Source organism: Melanaphis sacchari, unplaced genomic scaffold (genome assembly GCF_002803265.2).
Source record: "Melanaphis sacchari strain LSU unplaced genomic scaffold, SCAv2.0 Contig112_pilon_pilon, whole genome shotgun sequence".
In the NCBI taxonomy this organism is placed as follows: Eukaryota; Metazoa; Arthropoda; class Insecta; order Hemiptera; family Aphididae; genus Melanaphis; species Melanaphis sacchari.
The window spans coordinates 793,893-805,892 of NW_020270434.1; the positions used below are offsets into that span (position 1 = coordinate 793,893).

The 12,000-nt window shown below is 25.0% G+C and overlaps 1 protein-coding gene across 1 annotated transcript in view; it reads right to left on the bottom strand.

Moving 5' to 3' along the window:
• Window positions 1-4,630, bottom strand: part of LOC112603869 (head-specific guanylate cyclase) — a 238,542-nt gene extending 233,912 nt beyond the window's left edge. The window contains exon 1 of the mRNA XM_025352665.1: window positions 4,529-4,630. The gene's annotated coding sequence lies outside the window, so the exon portion shown is untranslated. The remainder of the gene's footprint in view (window positions 1-4,528) is intronic.
• Between the last annotated feature and the right edge of the window lie 7,370 nt (window positions 4,631-12,000).

Genomic DNA, 12,000 nt, shown 5'->3' on the forward strand with positions numbered 1-12,000 from the left:
CATTACACGTAAAAATAATATAAACATTTTATGAAGAAAACATATATTGCGAGTTGAAGAAAAAAAAATTGCTCATTAAACTTTTTTATAATATCATATAACACGTACGTCGTACAATAAACTAATTAAACTCGTGCGGAGAAATAAACGGTTGACTGCCGTCTAAAACAACTGGTATCAAGCTTTTAAATTAATTGAAAGCAATCAAATCGACATTTAAAATTCCTGCCACTTTTATATAGCATACATTATATTGTGTTCGACCGCGAAAGCTAACAAGTTTAACATTTCCGCCTGCAATACGTGAGGTATATAATATTATGCACACCTCAAATAACGCTTACAAGTTACGACAGAATGTAAATAAATACAACTGAACTCGTCATTTAGTTACTAATATATTATATGAATAATTGATATTATTCAGTAGGTACTTACAATATCGTTGTATAAGCCCGAACGACTGCATTAAAGTAAATTGTAATAGGCAGTTGTATTGTAATATATCATTCATATATATTTACAAAGGACGCTCACAGCGATTATTTAGATTATTTTTTAATTATTATTGGAGTTTTATTATGATCTTAACGAAAAAAAAATGTACGTAATAAATATATATTATTTTTATTATGTATAGGTAGGTAATTATAATTTCCTAATATTTTTTGACTGTTTCTAAACTAAACGGGACTAGATTTTATATTATAATATACACTTGTAGGTTATTTTTAATAGAACTAATTGAAAAGTGATCAATGTTAAAAATTCAACTTTATGATAATGTATAATATAGTATGATTTTATAATTTATTAAATTTTAATACGTTGTTTTTATTATAATATCGGCATGTATTAAACTAGTTGAACTGTATTGTTGATTGATGTACAATAATTTCGTATTTTTAATATTTTTAATGTCTAAAATTATATAAACTGCTAGTCCATGTTATTATTATTATTATTATCGTTTATATACATAGATATTTATAGGAATCTTATACATTATGTATAACTGAAGTATGGATTTGGGTCTTTTTAACGATTTTATTCATAAATATTTAAATACTGTTTAAATGATAAGAACGTATATTGCAATTCAAACTATTATATTTACTTCTACCCATTTTGAATGTCTGCAAATGTCGATATAACTGAGACGTATTCTTTGATTTAAATCATTGTAAATACATGAATAAGTATTCAAATTTATGTCACATATTATTGAGAATTCCAATTGTGTCCTCCGCGAACAACGCCGAGAGTTATTAAAATATTTATTTAACATAATCGTGTGATACTGTGATATATTCCAAGAAATTTCAATAATAAAACTACACTGGTTTGGTATTTGTAACAAAACGCATTCAAAAGAAGACTTATGAATAGCATATTAAAATAAATAGCGTAGACTAGCTATTTAAGATTTAACGAAAACCACTATATACGTACAAGCTGTTCGTATAATAGTTCATATTCTGCACACTTAACAATAACCCTATTGTATCATTTATTTTCTTTCCCACTCATTAGTTTTGTTAAATTTAATTTAAACAAATAACGTAGTTAAACCATAATCTCAATAATCGGTTAGGTTTCGATTTTATTATAGTGTTTCAATGTCGGCTGTGTTTCAACTGTTTTGAAAATAAATTAACTTAATTAATGCTTCTAAAATTAATAATTTCTGACTGAACAACATATTTTCTAAATATCGTATATTATGTGGCATGGAACTCTTAGTTACATATCATATTTTTAATTGATTAAACAAATATGTATTAAGATAGGTAATTCAAGTATATAATATAATATATTTTTTAATTTAAACTATTCTTCTAATCATATAGAACACGGTCCACTTTCAGCGTTATCACATGGCACATAAAAGTTTAGTTATAATATTTTACGTTAAGCGATGCAATTATTTATTTAAGCATATGATCTTATAGTATTTTTTTCTTGGATAAATTTCATTTCCACTATTTATAATTATTGTACAACTAATTTTTATTTGGTACAACTATTTTTTCGATTAAGAGATTTAACAACAAATAATAACCATTACAAAACAACAAACGTATATTTATTGTTTAAAAGTTTATATGAAAATTAAAAAATAAATTTTATAATTCATATAAATCTTAATTTGAACAACAAAAAACAATGCCTGACTTGATACAAATATTGATTAATTAAAAATTTAAGAATGTAATGGACATTTTTAAATTATGATATTTACCATGGTGATTTATGTTATACATTCATTTTTTGATGTGTACAAATATTTCTTATGCCAATATTAGCAATATTACATTTTGGTTATTTACGTATATATTAATAACATTATACAATGTTTTAAATATTTAAAATGCGCGAATTTTTTTCTTTTTTTTTACATTTTAATGAAACGCATCGTGTATAATGCTTACAAAGAAGCCACAGGTGTATGATCAAAAACTATTGACATAGTTCGCGGGTAAATGTAGAATCTACATAGAGATACGTAAATATTGATCAAATCATAAAACTGTAATCTATAAATATGTTTACACAATCCTACTACGAATCGATGGATAAAATCGTATTACTCGTATAAGGGATAATTTAAAACGACTATAACAGTTACATATAGAAGCAGTATAGATTTAAAACTGCATACTGTATCTATAAATCGAGATTCTGAACATAAGAATAATAAAACTAGATAACTTTTTACAGCCATCGAATGTATGCCATTATCGAGCATATTGTTAAGAAAACACATAAATATGACAAAAAAAAGTATGGAAAATTAATGAGTCAGGCATTGCAGTGTGTTCAGTATTTACTGTGAGGAATCATAATTATTAAAATAAATTCATTGTTTCTGCAACAATGAAATAATTAAATCTTATCAAACAATATTAATTTTAGTCCGCGTTTATTAATCATTATAGGTACAATTAAATCTTAATCAAACTATAGTAATTTAAGCTCACACTTATTAATTATTACACGATATAAATAATAATAAGCATAATATATAGTAATATAGCCCTATTAATTATTATTATACACAACTTTTTGAGAAATACACTCAATGTGGAGTTAAATAAAGATAAAGCCGTGGTCAAATGTTTTTAACAAATTATTAATGTTTACTAGATGGGAAAATTCAACGTTGAATCATCAAGCATGTATATCCATATGGATAGTAAAAGAAACATAACAATATCATAAAAATTGATAATTTAGACGATAGACTATAGACGGTTAATAATTATTGGACTACGATTTTGTTATCATAACGAACACAACTTTTTCTGTATATCAGTAAAACATTTTTTTTATATTGTACACCAACAATTAGAATGCTAAAGGTTGAGTAGAATGTTTAGTATTTAAAATTTTGATATTTGAGTAGTATTTCATTAAGATTGACATACATTTTTATTATTTTCACAAGATCATTATCAACACGTATAGTAAATCTAATAGCTAATTAAATAAGCGTTTAGAATGTAAGATCATTCTAAAGAAAAATCTTTTACGGGAAAAAAGTATAACGATTTATGCGGTCGGAGCAATTTTGAAAGATTTAAATAGATAATAGATCGGTGGTAACTAGTGAGGGTTTAGTTTAGATATTTAGTTCTCGGATTGGAGGATAAACGAGTAGGGATATTGCAAGACTCCACGTACCTACTATTATAACCTATAATACATACAAATATGCTATAACATACCGCTAAATAAATTACCATACATTATACTACTGCTCCGCGGGATATCTGAGAAACTATACTACGACAAACGAAGATTTTAGTAAAAACAATATTCAATTCGTGATCGTGATAAAATCGTAAGCCTTGCAAGAAGACCAGGGTAAGAAGCTAACAAAGGGAAAATAATCTGTCCCCGATTTGTTAGACGAGGCATTTTTTTCTTTTAGAAACGCCTTCTTTTTTTTTTTTGTTCAATTAAGATCCAGCGTATTTCTAGATTTAAAGCTTCTCTCCCTAACATGTAATCTTGAGTACGCCACGGATCAGTGTTATGCCTTCAATTCCATTTTTGACGTTAAAATATGCACACACGTATTTATCATTTTCACATCAACAAGAGTTCTTACAATAAAAATAAATGTATGAAATAGATTAGAGCTTTATACCTAAACGTTATATAACTACACTAAAATAGTTAATTTATTAATATATGATATATATGTATGTATATTGATAATGTAATATATTGTATACAATATACCTAGCTATTATTATTCAATCACAAATGTATTAAGAAAATCGTATTTTTAAGTGGAAAGATAAAAATAGAAATAAATTCAAATACGTGTAACTCGCTGTTGTTTCTAACTATCAGTTAATTTTATTATAATTACCTCACAAAAAAAAAAAATTGACTTTCCCTTTTTGAAGATTGGGTGAATTTATTACGATGTGATTATGTTTTATCTATTATCACAATATTATAATTGTACTACTCAGAAATATATTAAAATACTACATAGGTACTGTGTATACGTTACCTCTACAGTGGTGATGACGGCGGTGTCGGTGATTCGAGTGACCATGCGGCAATCACGACAGAGGATCAAACCGAGACCAGCGGACGTACGACCGTACATGAACCATTCGGCAGCACACTGTTTTTCGAAACGCGCGGGTGGGCAGGCGGCGGCGGCGGCATGACACCCGTCGTCGCCGTTGCGCCGGTCCCCTGCACCACCCAACCGAACAGTTGTTGTCGGCGTACGGAGCGTGTGGGTCCACCACCGCCACAGCCCCATTACCATACTGCCGTTGTATGGACGACAGAAAAGTATAACGATATTAATAATATGATAACAATAATAAAATATATTACAAAATAAATCCTCCTTCCCCCCCCTCAAACACTAGCCCACTAACTTAATGCATTTATTCAAGTTTTTGATTTTTTTGAATACTCGACCGGACCATCTTTTGGATTTTTTACGCCATTTAAGGAAACAAACATTTTTTTTCTCTCAGAACCACCTCGTTTTACCGTGAATTTATTATTTTATACATGATTTTTTTTTTAACGTTTTCATTATGTTAATAGGTACCTATTACTAAATTGAAATCCATATGAGTAATTATCAAGCTAGACCATTAAGTATTAGATAAATGTCTTCGGTAAAATTTAAAACAAATTTTTAATACTTAATCTACATGAATAGTGATTATGATATCATACATTCTACATATAGTTATTTATTTTAATTTCAGTAATATTGTGAACTTAGGATTTCTTACAAATTATAAAAAGCTAATAAACTATTATTGCTTAAGGATCACTTTAATTTTCAATTCACCATTAACGATGGCTTATTCAAATTTCAACTTAAATACATTAATATTGTCGAATAAGTCAATGAACAATCTACTCGTATAACAAAAATCGATTCAACTAAACTGAACACTGAAGAGCTATTGGCTGCAGGCCTGGATACAAAATATATGCCAGTTATGAGTGTTCGGTCGTAATTTAATTTTTTTTATAACAGTGATAAATTAGTTTAAATATATATAGTACTGAATCGAATGATTAAACCGTGCAGTAGCTGCAGCTGTACTAACGTTAGAAATCCTAAAACTCGGTCGGCCGATATCTTGTTTATCCCACACTAGCTGTTGGTGATATTAAAATGAAATAATTTAATATTTAATATCATAAGCTTCATATCAAATATTATTATATTACGTATTTTCATTTGAATGCTCTGATTTGGGTTTATAACGTCTTTAGAAATTATTGGAATATCAGCTGAGGTGTCCATCTAAACTTACTTCCACCTAAGATCAAATCCAATGATAAATAAACAAGACGTATAAATAAATTATTATAATATTATAATATTATACTTTAATACTGCTCATTGGTGCCTATGATATTAAAAAAATAAATTATCGTTTTTAAATTTCAACATATTATTGTGTAGAAAACTGCAGGATAAATAACAATTTTATTTTAGAATTAATTTTATAAGAAATATGCATGCTGCTAGTAATATATTTATTAATGTTAATATCGCCTTTAATAATGTGCCATAAAAGTAAGTATGAAAAAAAAAAAAAAATTAAAAAAGTTATATATGTTTATATATAATTGTTACAAAATCTATATTTGTCAATATTGCATATATTTTAAATTAATCAAAAATATATTACAGTAGATACTTTTATTTTTAATGGGTGTATCTTCTGAATAATTTTTAATTGTTTCATCCACCCGAAAATAACAAAAAATAAATAATATTTTCTCCATACCTGCAACATTGTAAATAAATATGTACATTATACGTGAGTGTTCAAAAATATAATGTTTGAACAACAACAAAATAAGCAAAATTCTTTGTGGTTGAATTTTGTATATTTCGATTTCAGCACTAAAAACAGTAGTATCAACCTAATGTATATAGCAGAATGATTAGAGTCTAATACTTTTATCGTTATTAAATCGATTGGTATAACAATATTAGTGACTGTTTCTTTTAAAGTTGTTAAGTCACAGTAACAATTATATTGTTTACAACATTAATGAAAAATACTTTTACATTTATTTTTTAATACTAGAAAGTTAATTTGTTTTTAAAAATTTAAAAAAATACTATTAACAAAGTATTTACATAGTAACTAAACAATAATGGATAAGCCTTAATTTATTTTTAAATTTTTTAAATCAAAAAAATTTTTACAATATATTCATATTGTTTAATTACGTTAATTAAAAAAAAAACACTTGTTAATAATGTTTATATTGATTATTTTCTGAGTAAATATATTTTAGTACGTTTTATTGTAATAACAATTTATAAAATATGAACAATGGTACTTAAAAATAGATACTTTATATAACAGCTTTCTGTGTGATATTTGACGTCTAATAAATATTGTAAAACTTACAATGTAAGTGACCAAATTTAAAGTTACACTAACACACTGTGTATTTCAAAAAAAAAAATCTATTGCTTTGAATGGTTTGAAACCGAATATCAGGTTCACCAATAAAATATATTATTTATCTTTTTGAAAAGTTATCCATGAAACAAAGGACAATTTTCGTCAATAGAATCTGGAAGTTGCCTCGTTCATGAAAAACAATATTTTTTGGTGTCATTTAGATGTTGCAGATGTAAAACGCAACGTACAGAACTGAAAACTAATATTTCACTGTAACCGAACATTTTATTTTCTTTTTGAATTTATTGAAATATACTTTATTTAAATGTTTTTTGGTTAGTCTTAGAAATTGTGTATAGAAAACAAATAGAATATACAATGTATAAAACAACAAATATTGTTATTTACTATAATTTCAATTATTACCTTACGAGTTTTTTTGATTCAGTCAAAGTTAACAAAGATTCGTTATAATATTATTATAGTAGTTTAGAAATATTCATAACAACCATATGGAACTAATAATTAATATTTAATTATTACTTTCATTAGTTTTTGAACTTTTTTTATTTTTAACAAACTCATACCTTTTAATTGATTATTAATAAAAATTATAAGTTAATTAACTCTTACGTTACTTATCATGACATTATTTTAAGAAATAAAACAATTTCTTTACTAAGTTATTATAGTTTAATTTATAATGATTAATATTAATTGTATTACGTAAATTTTATGAAAAAAAACAACAAATCCAGCTTTAGTATAGTATAATTTGGAATCTATTTAATATAATCCTGGACATATTTACAATTTTTTCTATAAATAATATATATGAACATTTCCGGATTAAAGTAAAAAACTGTGTATCCTAAATAAAAAGTTGTGTTATTTACAATACGGTTACTCTGCTCGAAAATGCAATAGTACTTAACATTTATACGGAACCCAGTCATTCCAAAAAACAAAAAAACATTTTCATCTGACAGCTTTTTAAATTTAAAAGATTTATTAAATTTATATTGTTATACAACGTGTAGCATAGTGCATTTGATAATAATATCGCAGAGTTTTATATAGGTTAATAACTGTAATATGATACAATTTGTATCTGCAATATTTTTGTTTCACTGTTTGCACTTTACAGTATTATTTTTGTATGCTCATTATGTACAACAAACTAAGTAATTTATATAATAAAATTGAGTATTCAGTACATTTTAATTTCATTTATTTCTAATAATTTAATTGATTATAGAGTATAATTATGTAGACATAATTCAAATAAAGTTATAGTATGTTTTGTAAAAATAATATTATAATAACATGTAAATCTATACCTATAGTAATCCACTAAGTCTAGTATTATTATAGTAGAAATAAAAAAATCATTTTTGGTTCTTTGTAACATATTATTATAAATATATTTTTAAAAATGTTGCGTTTATATTGTTTATAATAACTTAATTGCACACAAAAAAGTATATCTGTACGCTACAGCTTATGGTATTTACTAATTAAATGTTTTAAAAACGAATATGGTATTAAATTTATACAATAATTGTAAAAATAATTATTAGAATTATTATTCATGCGTGGCTACAAAGTATTTTATTTGGAGTTTCAATCAATAAATTAAAATTAAAAATTATTGATTTTACGACATATTTTATAATTATAATTAAACACTTTATACTCCTAAACTTATTTTATTAATATTTAAACGGAAAAAAAAAATTAAAATCCTTTCGATTATACAATTTTAAACAATAGTAATTTATTGATAAAAATATGTTGTTTATAAATTTAATTAATTTAATACGTTTTGCTTAAGTTATAATTTATTTTCGAACATTTTTTCACAAAAAATAATAATAATAATAATAACAATAACAATAATGAAATAATTACGTTTTTTGCAATGTCATTTGATGAAAATATACACATAAGAAATACTATTTTAAATTAAACATATTAATAAATAACTTAAATTTATGTTTCCATTAAATTCTTCACGTTTAATAAATATTTGAGCAAAGGTATATATGGCTATTAAATTATTATGATAATATTTTAATATAGGTAATGTAATAAATAAATAGAAAACGTATTTTATGTATAAATTGAGCGGTTATATTATAACACACTTGGGAACACTTATTCTAATTCATTGCAGTAATTGTGATAATAAATTAATATAAATGGTCAAAAAAATTGTATTTAATTTTATTAATACAGTAAAATTACCACATAATATAATTTATATAATAATATTTAAACGCGTTACATAAAAAATGAATTGATTAATGTAAAACAATACATATTAAAAACTGCCATGGACTTATAATTTACAATGTTATTGTATTTAATGTTTGTATTTTTAATATGTAAGAGGGCCATTTATATGCATCACATTACACAACAGATGTTTATATTTCATATTATATACTATTTATAATTAATAACACATTAATAATATTATAACAAATTAACTAAAAAACTTCATTTAATACTTTATTAACACTTTTTTTATGATCAAAATTTCAAACATTCCATATTCTTTAGGTAACTTATTCAATTCCTTGAAAAACTAATTAGTATAGCTATATACTTCGATAGTATAAGACATATGAAAATCGGATCCCGGGGACATCTTTTTGAACGGGATTCATATACAAACATTTTTTGAATTTTGAAGAGAATCGTATATTATATTATACAAAAATTGTTCAACATTAAGACCATTCTACACGACAAATGTATCCTATTTATTACGAATGAGATACTTCGATCAGTACCATATTATTATAAATAGATTTTACTTTTTCAAAATAAAATGTATCAGAAAAAAGTAGGTCACTTATGCTACGCTTAACATCAATAATATAGAGTCCATTACACGATTCTAAATAATAATATAATGCAAAATATAATGCAATCAAAAATTTTAAAAAAACTGACGTAACCATTGTCTATCACGTACAGATACCTATAACCATATGAATTCTCAAAGTAAAACTTATTTTATATTAATTTGAGCGAAATGATTGGTTTTACTATCAGGTATTTTTATGTTATTACATTTTTTTTTTTTTTAATTCTCGATGCATTTTAATAATCCTGTGTACATAATATTAACAAATGTTTACGCAACAGCTGATGACACGTCAGATGTTAACATTTTTACATTTAGTAAACACAAACATTTTTTTTTTTTCGTCGCATGAATTTATATGAGTTTTCAAATATATTCCAGTTTACAATAGTATACAGTATACACCAACCTGCTCCGAGGTGATTGAAGCAAAACGAATTTCCAACACACCATCTCTATATCGATGTACGGAGCATTGTATAGGCAAAATAGGTACATTACTGTCTCAAAAAACAACAATATAAATTGATGCAATTTAATAATTCAACTAATTATAAATAATAATATTATAGGTCCAACTTTTTATAAATGTTTTCCTTTGTTGTTTATACGTTTTTACTAGGTTATGACTTAGTTTAGATTTTTGGACTTTTGTAAATTCACCAAATGAGCATTACAAAAAATAAATGAGTGGTATGAGTTATGCAATACGTTAACTCAGTGGCGTAGCCAAGGGGTAAGAGCGGGCTTAATTTCAGTATTTTGTGAACTTATTGCTTAAAGTGTAACTATATTAAAATTGTGATCTGTGTAAAAGTTACTGCAAAAATCTCAAATGTTATCCACCAATGACTTTAGTATAACATTAACTTTACTTATGAGCAATTTTAGTTAAGCTTACCCTTTAAAGAAAAATCATGTCTCCATACTATGTTCAAGCTTCGTACCCATAGATTAATAATATATATTGATTTATACTTAAAGATAATAAAGATAACTTACAGTTATTTTGACCAATTTAGTTGCTTACAAACAAGGAACAAAAACTATCTGTTAACTTCACATTACTCATTCATATTCATATTAGCTAGATATATTTATTTATTTTTTGTTTTTTCTTCAATTATTCAGTTTATTAACTTATTTCATTAATTTATATAAAATAAATGTGACATTTTTAATAAATAACAAAAACACGCAGTACATAATATTATAAAAGCTTGATCCTGTTTTTGCCCATGTTGCCCAGTTTGCCAGATTGTACGCGTGGGTCTGTCATATTGTCAAATATGACAATATTAATTTCATATTTTGTGAATGTTTTGAAGTTTAAAATTTCAAACCCCTGTGTGTCGTACATATTATGCAATGTTTATGACAGACAGGTGAAAAGATAAACTCTTCATTTTAGTGTTGTTATTTGATATTGTTAATAAGTTAACACTAGGTATAGATATTAGATTTTATATAACAACAGTTCTCAACATTGAGGTTGTTGTCCTCTTAGAGGTCGTCTACAATTTTTAGGATTGCTGAAACATGATATGATCTATGTAGACATATAAGGACAATATTAAAAAAAAAAAGTAATTTCTAATTTTGCTTCTGATATTAATATTGTAAACAATATATTATTATTTTATTTATTTAACTAGGTGTGATATATAAACATAAATCTATTAAAAATATTCAAACTCAAGAATGTCACTCAATGATAAATTTAGAGCGATAGTATTCAATTCTTATCAGTTTTTAACATACTGCAGGTAAATTAAGGGACCAACTTAATATTTTACACTCGCATTTTACGGAAAATGTATGGAAAAAATATATACAGAATATTATTTTTTAATAAAAAACTGAAAAATGTATAACTAAATACTTTTTTATACATAATTTAACAAAGCCATATAATTGTATGGGATGATTATGACAAAATATCAAAAATCTGAAGTATGGCTTAATACACGATTGCAAAATATTTGGTATGCATGACCTTGTAAAAACTAAAAAATTGTTAGTTTATAATAAAAAAATTTCGTGTTTGCCCGAAAACCTTTATACACTCCTTTTATGTAGTTATTTTATAAAATGATATATTTTATATCTTGTCTATCGTTACATTATACTGTTAATAAAGCAGTCGATTTTTCTAATTCTCAAAATAAGATCCTCTTTGATAGAATTCAAAGAAACAAT